Source organism: Nematostella vectensis, chromosome 1, assembly GCF_932526225.1.
Source record: "Nematostella vectensis chromosome 1, jaNemVect1.1, whole genome shotgun sequence".
NCBI lineage: Eukaryota > Metazoa > Cnidaria > Anthozoa > Actiniaria > Edwardsiidae > Nematostella > Nematostella vectensis.
In genome coordinates this window covers 3,934,877-3,944,257 of record NC_064034.1, presented here as the reverse complement: position 1 = coordinate 3,944,257, position 9,381 = coordinate 3,934,877, and the positions used below count along the sequence as shown (strand labels likewise).

The following is a 9,381-nucleotide window of genomic DNA, read 5'->3' as shown; positions in this document are numbered from 1 at the left end:
ACTAGCATTTTAGACTTGGAAGAATCTAAAAATAGCTGCTTAAAAAAAATGAGCAGCCTCTAGAGAGACTCGAACTCTCGACCCCTGGTTTACAAGACCAGTGCTCTAACCACTGAGCTACAGAGGCAGTACGCTGACAGAAAGATCTTGATATTTTAAGGACAAGCATTTTAGACCTGGAAGAATCTAAAAAAAGCTGCGTAAATAACGTGCGCAGCCTCTTAAGAGACTCGAACTCTCGACCCCTGGTTTACTAGACCAGTGCTCTAACCACTGAGCTACAGAGGCAGTACGCTGACAGAAAGATCTTGATATTTTAAGGACTAGCATTTTAGACCTGCAAGAATCTAAAAATAGCTGCGTAAAAGAAAGTGTGCAGGCTCTGGAAAGACTCGAACTCTCGACCCCTGGTTTACTAGACCAGTGCTCTAACCACTGAGCTACAGAGGCAGTACGCTGACAGAAAGATCTTCATATTTTGAGGACAAGCATTTTATACCTGGAAGAATCTAAAAAAAGCTGCGTAAAAAACGTGCGCAGCCTCTGAAGAGACTCGAACTCTCGACCCCTGGTTTACTAGACCAGTGCTCTAACCACTGAGCTACAAAGGCAGTACGCTGACAGAAAGATCTTGATATTATATGGACAAGCATTTTAGACCTGGAAGAATCTAAAAAAAGCTGCGTAAAAAAACTGCGCAGCCTCTGGAGAGACTCGAACTCTCGACCCCTGTTTTACTAGACCAGTGCTCTAACCACTGAGCTACAGAGGCAGTACGCTTACCGAAAGATCTTGATATTTTAAGGACAAGCATTTTAGACCTGGAAGAATCTAAAAATAGTTGCGTAAAAAAATGCGCAGCCTCTAGAGAGACTCGAACTCTCGACCCCTGGTTTACAAGACCAGTGCTCTAACCACTGAGCTACAGAGGCAGTACGCTGACAGAAAGATCTTGATATTTTAAGGACAAGCATTTTAGACCTGGAAGAATCTAAAAAAAGCTGCGTAAATAACGTGCGCAGCCTCTGAAGAGACTCGAACTCTCGACCCCTGGTTTACTAGACCAGTGCTCTAACCACTGAGCTACAGAGGCAGTACGCTGACAGAAAGATCTTGATATTTTAAGGACTAGCATTTTAGACCTGCAAGAATCTAAAAATAGCTGCGTAAAAGAAAGTGTGCAGCCTCTGGAGAGACTCGAACTCTCGACCCCTGGTTTACTAGACCAGTGCTCTAACCACTGAGCTACAGAGGCAGTACGCTGACAGAAAGATCTTGATATTATATGGACTAGCATTTTAGACTTGGAAGAATCTAAAAATAGCTGCTTAAAAAAAATGAGCAGCCTCTAGAGAGACTCGAACTCTCGACCCCTGGTTTACAAGACCAGTGCTCTAACCACTGAGCTACAGAGGCAGTACGCTGACAGAAAGATCTTGATATTTTAAGGACAAGCATTTTAGACCTGGAAGAATCTAAAAAAAGCTGCGTAAATAACGTGCGCAGCCTCTGAAGAGACTCGAACTCTCGACCCCTGGTTTACTAGACCAGTGCTCTAACCACTGAGCTACAGAGGCAGTACGCTGACAGAAAGATCTTGATATTTTAAGGACTAGCATTTTAGACCTGCAAGAATCTAAAAATAGCTGCGTAAAAGAAAGTGTGCAGGCTCTGGAGAGACTCGAACTCTCGACCCCTGGTTTAATAGACCAGTGCTCTAACCACTGAGCTACAGAGGCAGTACTCTGACAGAAAGATCTTCATATTTTGAGGACAAGCATTTTAGACCTGGAAGAATCTAAAAAAAGCTGCGTAAAAAACGTGCGCAGCCTCTGAAGAGACTCGAACTCTCGACCCCTGGTTTACTAGACCAGTGCTCTAACCACTGAGCTACAAAGGCAGTACGCTGACAGAAAGATCTTGATATTATATGGACAAGCATTTTAAACCTGGAAGAATCTAAAAAAAGCTGCGTAAAAAAACTGCGCAGCCTCTGGAGAGACTCGAACTCTCGACCCCTGGTTTACTAGACCAGTGCTCTAACCACTGAGCTACAGAGGCAGTACGCTGACAGAAAGATCTTGATATTTTAAGGACTAGCATTTTAGACCTGCAAGAATCTAAAAATAGCTGCGTAAAAGAAAGTGTGCAGCCTCTGGAGAGACTCGAACTCTCGACCCCTGGTTTACTAGACCAGTGCTCTAACCACTGAGCTACAGAGGCAGTACGCTGACAGAAAGATCTTGATATTTTAAGGACTAGCATTTTAGACCTGCAAGAATCTAAAAATAGCTGCGTAAAAGAAAGTGTGCAGCCTCTGGAGAGACTCGAACTCTCGACCCCTGGTTTACTAGACCAGTGCTCTAACCACTGAGCTACAGAGGCAGTACGCTGACAGAAAGATCTTCATATTTTGAGGACAAGCATTTTAGACCTGGAAGAATCTAAAAATACCTGCGTAAAAAAAGTGCGCAGCCTCTGGAGAGAGACGAACTCTTGATCCCTGGTTTACTAGACCCGTGCTCTAACCACTGAGCTACAGAGGGTTAAGCTTTCACATTCATGCTAGTATTATTATTTTAAATGATGTTTCAATTCAATTTCGATAAATCAATTTGTCAAAATGATTAGGCGTAGCCTCTAGAGAGACTCGAACTCTCGACCCCTGGTTTACGAGACCAGCGCTCTAACCACTAACCTACAGAGGCAGTACGCTGACAGAAAGATCTTGATATTTTAAGGACAAGCATTTTAGACCTGGAAGAATCTAAAAATAGCTGCATAAAAAAAATGCATAGCCTCTGGAGAGACTCGAACTCTCGACCCCTGGTTTACTAGACCAGTGCTCTAACCACTGAGCTACAGAGGCAGTACGCTGACAGAAAGATCTTGATATTTTAAGGACTAGCATTTTAGACCTGCAAGAATCTAAAAATAGCTGCGTAAAAGAAAGTGTGCAGGCTCTGGAGAGACTCGAACTCTCGACCCCTGGTTTACTAGACCAGTGCTCTAACCACTGAGCTACAGAGGCAGTACGCTGACAGAAAGATCTTCATATTTTGAGGACAAGCATTTTAGACCTGGAAGAATCTAAAAAAAGCTGCGTAAAAAACGTGCGCAGCCTCTGAAGAGACTCGAACTCTCGACCCCTGGTTTACTAGACCAGTGCTCTAACCACTGAGCTACAAAGGCAGTACGCTGACAGAAAGATCTTGATATTATATGGACAAGCATTTTAGACCTGGAAAAATCTAAAAAAAGCTGCGTAAAAAAACTGCGCAGCCTCTGGAGAGACTCGAACTCTCGACCCCTGGTTTACTAGACCAGTGCTCTATCCACTGAGCTACAGAGGCAGTACGCTTACAGAAAGATCTTGATATTTTAAGGACAAGCATTTTAGACCTGGAAGAATCTAAAAATAGTTGCGTAAAAAAATGCGCAGCCTCTAGAGAGACTCGAACTCTCGACCCCTGGTTTACAAGACCAGTGCTCTAACAACTGAGCTACAGAGGCAGTACGCTGACAGAAAGATCTTGATATTTTAAGGACAAGCATTTTAGACCTGGAAGAATCTAAAAAAAGCTGCGTAAATAACGTGCGCAGCCTCTGAAGAGACTCGAACTCTCGACCCCTGGTTTACTAGACCAGTGCTCTAACCACTGAGCTACAGAGGCAGTACGCTGACAGAAAGATCTTGATATTTTAAGGACTAGCATTTTAGACCTGCAAGAATCTAAAAATAGCTGCGTAAAAGAAAGTGTGCAGCCTCTGGAGAGACTCGAACTCTCGACCCCTGGTTTACTAGACCAGTGCTCTAACCACTGAGCTACAGAGGCAGTACGCTGACAGAAAGATCTTGATATTATATGGACTAGCATTTTAGACTTGGAAGAATCTAAAAATAGCTGCTTAAAAAAAATGAGCAGCCTCTAGAGAGACTCGAACTCTCGACCCCTGGTTTACAAGACCAGTGCTCTAACCACTGAGCTACAGAGGCAGTACGCTGACAGAAAGATCTTGATATTTTAAGGACAAGCATTTTAGACCTGGAAGAATCTAAAAAAAGCTGCGTAAATAACGTGCGCAGCCTCTGAAGAGACTCGAACTCTCGACCCCTGGTTTACTAGACCAGTGCTCTAACCACTGAGCTACAGAGGCAGTACGCTGACAGAAAGATCTTGATATTTTAAGGACTAGCATTTTAGACCTGCAAGAATCTAAAAATAGCTGCGTAAAAGAAAGTGTGCAGGCTCTGGAGAGACTCGAACTCTCGACCCCTGGTTTACTAGACCAGTGCTCTAACCACTGAGCTACAGAGGCAGTACGCTGACAGAAAGATCTTCATATTTTGAGGACAAGCATTTTAGACCTGGAAGAATCTAAAAAAAGCTGCGTAAAAAACGTGCGCAGCCTCTGAAGAGACTCGAACTCTCGACCCCTGGTTTACTAGACCAGTGCTCTAACCACTGAGCTACAAAGGCAGTACGCTGACAGAAAGATCTTGATATTATATGGACAAGCATTTTAGACCTGGAAGAATCTAAAAAAAGCTGCGTAAAAAAACTGCGCAGCCTCTGGAGAGACTCGAACTCTCGACCCCTGGTTTACTAGACCAGTGCTCTAACCACTGAGCTACAGAGGCAGTACGCTGACAGAAAGATCTTGATATTTTAAGGACTAGCATTTTAGACCTGCAAGAATCTAAAAATAGCTGCGTAAAAGAAAGTGTGCAGCCTCTGGAGAGACTCGAACTCTCGACCCCTGGTTTACTAGACCAGTGCTCTAACCACTGAGCTACAGAGGCAGTACGCTGACAGAAAGATCTTGATATTTTAAGGACAAGCATTTTAGACCTGGAAGAATCTAAAAATAGCTGCGTAAAAAATAAATGCACAGCCTCTGGAGAGACTCGAACTCTCGACCCCTGGTTTACAAGACCAGTGCTCTAACCACTGAGCTACAGAGGCAGTACGCTTACAGAAAGATCTTGATTATTTAAGGACAAGCATTTTAGACCTGGAAGAATCTAAAAATAGTTGCGTAAAAAAAGTGCGCAGCCTCTGGAGAGACTCGAACTCTCGACCCCTGGTTTACTAGACCAGTGCTCGAACCACTGAGCTACAGAGGCAGTACGCTGACAGAAAGATCTTGATATTTTAAGGACAAGCATTTTAGACCTGAAAGAATCTAACAATAGCTGCGTAAAAAAAGTGCGCAGCCTCTGGAGGGAGTCGAACTCTCGACCCCTGGTTTACGAGACAAGTGCTCTAACCACTGAGCTACAGAGGCAGTACGCTGACAGAAAGATCTTGATATTTTAAGGACAAGCATTTTAGACCTGGAAGAATCGAAAAATAGCTGCGTAAAAAATAAATGCACAGCCTCTGGAGAGACTCGAACTCTCGACCCCTGGTTTACAAGACCAGTGCTCTAACCACTGAGCTACAGAGGCAGTACGCTTACAGAAAGATCTTGATATTTTAAGGACAAGCATTTTAGACCTGGAAGAATCTAAAAATAGTTGCGTAAAAAAGTGCGCAGCCTCTGGAGAGAGACGAACTCTTGATCCCTGGTTTACTAGACCAGTGCTCTAAAGACTGAGCTACAGAGGGTTAAGCTTTCACATTCATGCTAGTATTATTATTTTAAATGATGTTTCAATTCAATTTCGATAAATCAATTTGTCAAAATGATTAGGCGTAGCCTCTAGAAAGACTCGAACTCTCGACCCCTGGTTTACGAGACCAGTGCTCTAACCACTAACCTACAGAGGCAGTACGCTGACAGAAAGATCTTGATATTTTAAGGACAAGCATTTTAGACCTGGAAGAATCTAAAAATAGCTGCGTAAAAAAAATGCATAGCTTCTGGAGAGACTCGAACTCTCGACCCCTGGTTTACAAGACCAGTGCTCTAACCACTGAGCTACAGAGGCAGTACGCTGACAGAAAGATCTTGATATTTTAAGGACTAGCATTTTAGACCTGCAAGAATCTAAAAATAGCTGCGTAAAAGAAAGTGTGCAGCCTCTGGAGAGACTCGAACTCTCGACCCCTGGTTTACTAGACCAGTGCTCTAACCACTGAGCTACAGAGGCAGTACGCTGACAGAAAGATCTTGATATTTTAAGGACAAGCATTTTAGACCTGGAAGAATCTAAAAATAGCTGCGTAAAAAATAAATGCACAGCCTCTGGAGAGACTCGAACTCTCGACCCCTGGTTTACAAGACCAGTGCTCTAACCACTGAGCTACAGAGGCAGTACGCTTACAGAAAGATCTTGATATTTTAAGGACAAGCATTTTAGACCTGCAAGAATCTAAAAATAGTTGCGTAAAAAAAGTGCGCAGCCTCTGGAGAGACTCGAACTCTCGACCCCTGGTTTACTAGACCAGTGCTCGAACCACTGAGCTACAGAGGCAGTACGCTGACAGAAAGATCTTGATATTTTAAGGACAAGCATTTTAGACCTGAAAGAATCTAACAATAGCTGCGTAAAAAAAGTGCGCAGCCTCTGGAGGGAGTCGAACTCTCGACCCCTGGTTTACGAGACAAGTGCTCTAACCACTGAGCTCCAGAGGCAGTACGCTGACAGAAAGATCTTGATATTTTAAGGACAAGCATTTTAGACCTGGAAGAATCGAAAAATAGCTGCGTAAAAAATAAATGCACAGCCTCTGGAGAGACTCGAACTCTCGACCCCTGGTTTACAAGACCAGTGCTCTAACCACTGAGCTACAGAGGCAGTACGCTTACAGAAAGATCTTGATATTTTAAGGACAAGCATTTTAGACCTGGAAGAATCTAAAAATAGTTGCGTAAAAAAGTGCGCAGCCTCTGGAGAGAGACGAACTCTTGATCCCTGGTTTACTAGACCAGTGCTCTAAAGACTGAGCTACAGAGGGTTAAGCTTTCACATTCATGCTAGTATTATTATTTTAAATGATGTTTCAATTCAATTTCGATAAATCAATTTGTCAAAATGATTAGGCGTAGCCTCTAGAGAGACTCGAACTCTCGACCCCTGGTTTACGAGACCAGTGCTCTAACCACTAACCTACAGAGGCAGTACGCTGACAGAAAGATCTTGATATTTTAAGGACAAGCATTTTAGACCTGGAAGAATCTAAAAATAGCTGCGTAAAAAAAATGCATAGCCTCTAGAGAGACTCGAACTCTCGACCCCTGGTTTACAAGACCAGTGCTCTAACCACTGAGCTACAGAGGCAGTACGCTGACAGACAGATCTTGATATTTTAAGGACAAGCATTTTAGACCTGGAAGAATCTAAAAATAGTTGCGTAAAAAAGTGCGCAGCCTCTGGAGAGAGACGAACTCTTGATCCCTGGTTTACTAGACCAGTGCTCTAAAGACTGAGCTACAGAAGGTTAAGCTTTCACATTCATGCTAGTATTATTATTTTAAATGATGTTTCAATTCAATTTCGATAAATCAATTTGTCAAAATGATTAGGCGTAGCCTCTAGAGAGACTCGAACTCTCGACCCCTGGTTTACGAGACCAGTGCTCTAACCACTAACCTACAGAGGCAGTACGCTGACAGAAAGATCTTGATATTTTAAGGACAAGCATTTTAGACCTGGAAGAATCTAAAAATAGCTGCGTAAAAAAAATGCATAGCCTCTAGAGAGACTCGAACTCTCGACCCCTGGTTTACAAGACCAGTGCTCTAACCACTGAGCTACAGAGGCAGTACGCTGACAGACAGATCTTGATATTTTAAGGACTAGCATTTTAGACCTGCAAGAATCTAAAAATAGCTGCGTAAAAGAAAGTGTGCAGCCTCTGGAGAGACTCGAACTCTCGACCCCTGGTTTACTAGACCAGTGCTCTAACCACTGAGCTACAGAGGCAGTACGCTGACAGAAAGATCTCGATATTTTAAGGACAAGCATTTTAGACCTGGAAGAATCTAAAAATAGCTGCGTAAAAAATAAATGCACAGCCTCTGGAGAGACTCGAACTCTCGACCCCTGGTTTACAAGACCAGTGCTCTAACCACTGAGCTACAGAGGCAGTACGCTTACAGAAAGATCTTGATATTTTAAGGACAAGCATTTTAGACCTGCAAGAATCTAAAAATAGTTGCGTAAAAAAAGTGCGCAGCCTCTGGAGAGACTCGAACTCTCGACCCCTGGTTTACTAGACCAGTGCTCTAACCACTGAGCTACAGAGGCAGTACGCTGACAGAAAGATCTTGATATTTTAAGGACTAGCATTTTAGACCTGGAAGAATCTAAAAATAGCTGCGTAAAAAAACGCGCAGGCTCTAAAAAGACTCGAACTCTCGACCCCTGGTTTACAAGACCAGTGCTCTAACCACTGAGCTACAGAGGCAGTACGCTGACAGAAAGATCTTGATATTTTAAGGACAAGCATTTTAGACCTGGAAGAATCTAAAAATACCTGCGTAAAAAAAGTGCGCAGCCTCTGGAGAGAGTCGAACTCTTGATCCCTGGTTTACTAGACCAGTGCTCTAACCACTGAGCTACAGAAGGTTAAGCTTGCACATTCATGCTAGTATTAGTATTTTAAATGATGTTTCAATTCAATTTCGATAAATCAATTTGTCAAAATGATTAGGCGTAGCCTCTAGAGAGACTCGAACTCTCGACCCCTGGTTTACGAGACCAGTGCTCTAACCAGTAACCTACAGAGGCAGTACGCTGACAGAAAGATCTTGATATTTTAAGGACAAGCATTTTAGACCTGGAAGAATCTAAAAATAGCTGCGTAAAAAAATGCATAGCCTTTGGAGAGACTCGAACTCTCGACCCCTGGTTTACAAGACCAGTGCTCTAACCACTGAGCTACAGAGGCAGTACGCTGACAGAAAGATCTTGATATTTTAAGGACTAGCATTTTAGACCTGGAAGAATCTAAAAATAGCTGCGTAAAAAAATGCGCAGCCTCTAGATAGAACCGAACTCTCGGCCCTCTGGTTTACAAGACCAGTGCTCTAACCACTGAGCTACAGAGGCAGTACGCTGACAGGAAGATCTTGATATTTTAAGGACAAGCATTTTAGACCTGGAAGAATCTAAAAATAGCTGCGTAAAAAAAGTGCGCAGCCTCTGGAGAGACTCGAACTCTCGACCCCTGGTTTACTAGACCAGTGCTCTAACCACTGAGCTACAGAGGCAGTACGCTGACAGAAAGATCTTGATATTTTAAGGATTAGCATTTTAGACCTGGAAGAATCTAAAAATAGCTGCGTAAAAAAACGCGCAGGCTCTGAAAAGACTCGAACTCTCGACCCCTGGTTTACAAGACCAGTGCTATAACCACTGAGCTACAGAGGCAGTACGCTGACAGAAAGATCTTGATATTTTAAGGACAAGCATTTTAGACCTTGAAGAAT

At 43.2% G+C, this 9,381-nt stretch overlaps 1 protein-coding gene and 54 non-coding genes across 55 annotated transcripts in view; 1 reads left to right on the top strand and 54 right to left on the bottom strand.

Moving 5' to 3' along the window:
• LOC5517103 (L-threonine ammonia-lyase) overlaps positions 1 to 9,381 on the top strand; it is a 48,994-nt gene that overhangs the window by 22,084 nt on the left and 17,529 nt on the right. The gene's annotated exons all lie outside the window — the stretch shown is intronic.
• Positions 55 to 127, bottom strand: Trnat-ugu. The gene has a single exon. It is a non-coding gene; the product is annotated as a tRNA-Thr (tRNA).
• On the bottom strand, positions 216 to 288 carry Trnat-cgu. The gene has a single exon. It is a non-coding gene; the product is annotated as a tRNA-Thr (tRNA).
• Positions 375 to 450, bottom strand: Trnat-ugu. Its single transcript has one exon. It is a non-coding gene; the product is annotated as a tRNA-Thr (tRNA).
• Trnat-ugu lies at positions 539 to 611 on the bottom strand. The gene has a single exon. It is a non-coding gene; the product is annotated as a tRNA-Thr (tRNA).
• Trnat-ugu lies at positions 700 to 772 on the bottom strand. Its single transcript has one exon. It is a non-coding gene; the product is annotated as a tRNA-Thr (tRNA).
• Trnat-agu lies at positions 860 to 932 on the bottom strand. Its single transcript has one exon. It is a non-coding gene; the product is annotated as a tRNA-Thr (tRNA).
• Positions 1,021 to 1,093, bottom strand: Trnat-agu. Its single transcript has one exon. It is a non-coding gene; the product is annotated as a tRNA-Thr (tRNA).
• Trnat-agu lies at positions 1,183 to 1,255 on the bottom strand. Its single transcript has one exon. It is a non-coding gene; the product is annotated as a tRNA-Thr (tRNA).
• Trnat-agu lies at positions 1,344 to 1,416 on the bottom strand. Its single transcript has one exon. It is a non-coding gene; the product is annotated as a tRNA-Thr (tRNA).
• Positions 1,505 to 1,577, bottom strand: Trnat-agu. The gene has a single exon. It is a non-coding gene; the product is annotated as a tRNA-Thr (tRNA).
• On the bottom strand, positions 1,664 to 1,739 carry Trnat-agu. The gene has a single exon. It is a non-coding gene; the product is annotated as a tRNA-Asn (tRNA).
• Positions 1,828 to 1,900, bottom strand: Trnat-cgu. Its single transcript has one exon. It is a non-coding gene; the product is annotated as a tRNA-Thr (tRNA).
• Positions 1,989 to 2,061, bottom strand: Trnat-agu. Its single transcript has one exon. It is a non-coding gene; the product is annotated as a tRNA-Thr (tRNA).
• Positions 2,151 to 2,223, bottom strand: Trnat-agu. The gene has a single exon. It is a non-coding gene; the product is annotated as a tRNA-Thr (tRNA).
• Positions 2,313 to 2,385, bottom strand: Trnat-agu. Its single transcript has one exon. It is a non-coding gene; the product is annotated as a tRNA-Thr (tRNA).
• On the bottom strand, positions 2,636 to 2,708 carry Trnat-ugu. The gene has a single exon. It is a non-coding gene; the product is annotated as a tRNA-Thr (tRNA).
• Trnat-agu lies at positions 2,797 to 2,869 on the bottom strand. The gene has a single exon. It is a non-coding gene; the product is annotated as a tRNA-Thr (tRNA).
• Trnat-agu lies at positions 2,956 to 3,031 on the bottom strand. Its single transcript has one exon. It is a non-coding gene; the product is annotated as a tRNA-Thr (tRNA).
• Trnat-agu lies at positions 3,120 to 3,192 on the bottom strand. Its single transcript has one exon. It is a non-coding gene; the product is annotated as a tRNA-Thr (tRNA).
• Positions 3,281 to 3,353, bottom strand: Trnat-ugu. Its single transcript has one exon. It is a non-coding gene; the product is annotated as a tRNA-Thr (tRNA).
• Positions 3,441 to 3,513, bottom strand: Trnat-agu. The gene has a single exon. It is a non-coding gene; the product is annotated as a tRNA-Thr (tRNA).
• Positions 3,602 to 3,674, bottom strand: Trnat-agu. Its single transcript has one exon. It is a non-coding gene; the product is annotated as a tRNA-Thr (tRNA).
• Positions 3,764 to 3,836, bottom strand: Trnat-ugu. The gene has a single exon. It is a non-coding gene; the product is annotated as a tRNA-Thr (tRNA).
• On the bottom strand, positions 3,925 to 3,997 carry Trnat-agu. The gene has a single exon. It is a non-coding gene; the product is annotated as a tRNA-Thr (tRNA).
• Positions 4,086 to 4,158, bottom strand: Trnat-agu. The gene has a single exon. It is a non-coding gene; the product is annotated as a tRNA-Thr (tRNA).
• Positions 4,245 to 4,320, bottom strand: Trnat-agu. Its single transcript has one exon. It is a non-coding gene; the product is annotated as a tRNA-Thr (tRNA).
• On the bottom strand, positions 4,409 to 4,481 carry Trnat-agu. Its single transcript has one exon. It is a non-coding gene; the product is annotated as a tRNA-Thr (tRNA).
• Positions 4,570 to 4,642, bottom strand: Trnat-agu. The gene has a single exon. It is a non-coding gene; the product is annotated as a tRNA-Thr (tRNA).
• Trnat-ugu lies at positions 4,732 to 4,804 on the bottom strand. The gene has a single exon. It is a non-coding gene; the product is annotated as a tRNA-Thr (tRNA).
• On the bottom strand, positions 4,895 to 4,967 carry Trnat-ugu. The gene has a single exon. It is a non-coding gene; the product is annotated as a tRNA-Thr (tRNA).
• Positions 5,056 to 5,128, bottom strand: Trnat-agu. The gene has a single exon. It is a non-coding gene; the product is annotated as a tRNA-Thr (tRNA).
• Positions 5,217 to 5,289, bottom strand: Trnat-cgu. The gene has a single exon. It is a non-coding gene; the product is annotated as a tRNA-Thr (tRNA).
• On the bottom strand, positions 5,380 to 5,452 carry Trnat-ugu. Its single transcript has one exon. It is a non-coding gene; the product is annotated as a tRNA-Thr (tRNA).
• On the bottom strand, positions 5,702 to 5,774 carry Trnat-ugu. The gene has a single exon. It is a non-coding gene; the product is annotated as a tRNA-Thr (tRNA).
• Trnat-ugu lies at positions 5,863 to 5,935 on the bottom strand. Its single transcript has one exon. It is a non-coding gene; the product is annotated as a tRNA-Thr (tRNA).
• Trnat-agu lies at positions 6,025 to 6,097 on the bottom strand. Its single transcript has one exon. It is a non-coding gene; the product is annotated as a tRNA-Thr (tRNA).
• On the bottom strand, positions 6,188 to 6,260 carry Trnat-ugu. The gene has a single exon. It is a non-coding gene; the product is annotated as a tRNA-Thr (tRNA).
• On the bottom strand, positions 6,349 to 6,421 carry Trnat-agu. The gene has a single exon. It is a non-coding gene; the product is annotated as a tRNA-Thr (tRNA).
• Positions 6,510 to 6,582, bottom strand: Trnat-cgu. Its single transcript has one exon. It is a non-coding gene; the product is annotated as a tRNA-Thr (tRNA).
• On the bottom strand, positions 6,673 to 6,745 carry Trnat-ugu. The gene has a single exon. It is a non-coding gene; the product is annotated as a tRNA-Thr (tRNA).
• On the bottom strand, positions 6,995 to 7,067 carry Trnat-cgu. The gene has a single exon. It is a non-coding gene; the product is annotated as a tRNA-Thr (tRNA).
• Trnat-ugu lies at positions 7,156 to 7,228 on the bottom strand. Its single transcript has one exon. It is a non-coding gene; the product is annotated as a tRNA-Thr (tRNA).
• On the bottom strand, positions 7,478 to 7,550 carry Trnat-cgu. Its single transcript has one exon. It is a non-coding gene; the product is annotated as a tRNA-Thr (tRNA).
• On the bottom strand, positions 7,639 to 7,711 carry Trnat-ugu. The gene has a single exon. It is a non-coding gene; the product is annotated as a tRNA-Thr (tRNA).
• Positions 7,801 to 7,873, bottom strand: Trnat-agu. Its single transcript has one exon. It is a non-coding gene; the product is annotated as a tRNA-Thr (tRNA).
• Trnat-ugu lies at positions 7,964 to 8,036 on the bottom strand. The gene has a single exon. It is a non-coding gene; the product is annotated as a tRNA-Thr (tRNA).
• On the bottom strand, positions 8,125 to 8,197 carry Trnat-agu. The gene has a single exon. It is a non-coding gene; the product is annotated as a tRNA-Thr (tRNA).
• Positions 8,282 to 8,357, bottom strand: Trnat-ugu. The gene has a single exon. It is a non-coding gene; the product is annotated as a tRNA-Thr (tRNA).
• Trnat-agu lies at positions 8,446 to 8,519 on the bottom strand. The gene has a single exon. It is a non-coding gene; the product is annotated as a tRNA-Thr (tRNA).
• Trnat-cgu lies at positions 8,608 to 8,680 on the bottom strand. The gene has a single exon. It is a non-coding gene; the product is annotated as a tRNA-Thr (tRNA).
• Trnat-ugu lies at positions 8,768 to 8,840 on the bottom strand. The gene has a single exon. It is a non-coding gene; the product is annotated as a tRNA-Thr (tRNA).
• Positions 8,928 to 9,001, bottom strand: Trnat-cgu. Its single transcript has one exon. It is a non-coding gene; the product is annotated as a tRNA-Thr (tRNA).
• On the bottom strand, positions 9,090 to 9,162 carry Trnat-agu. The gene has a single exon. It is a non-coding gene; the product is annotated as a tRNA-Thr (tRNA).
• Trnat-ugu lies at positions 9,247 to 9,322 on the bottom strand. The gene has a single exon. It is a non-coding gene; the product is annotated as a tRNA-Thr (tRNA).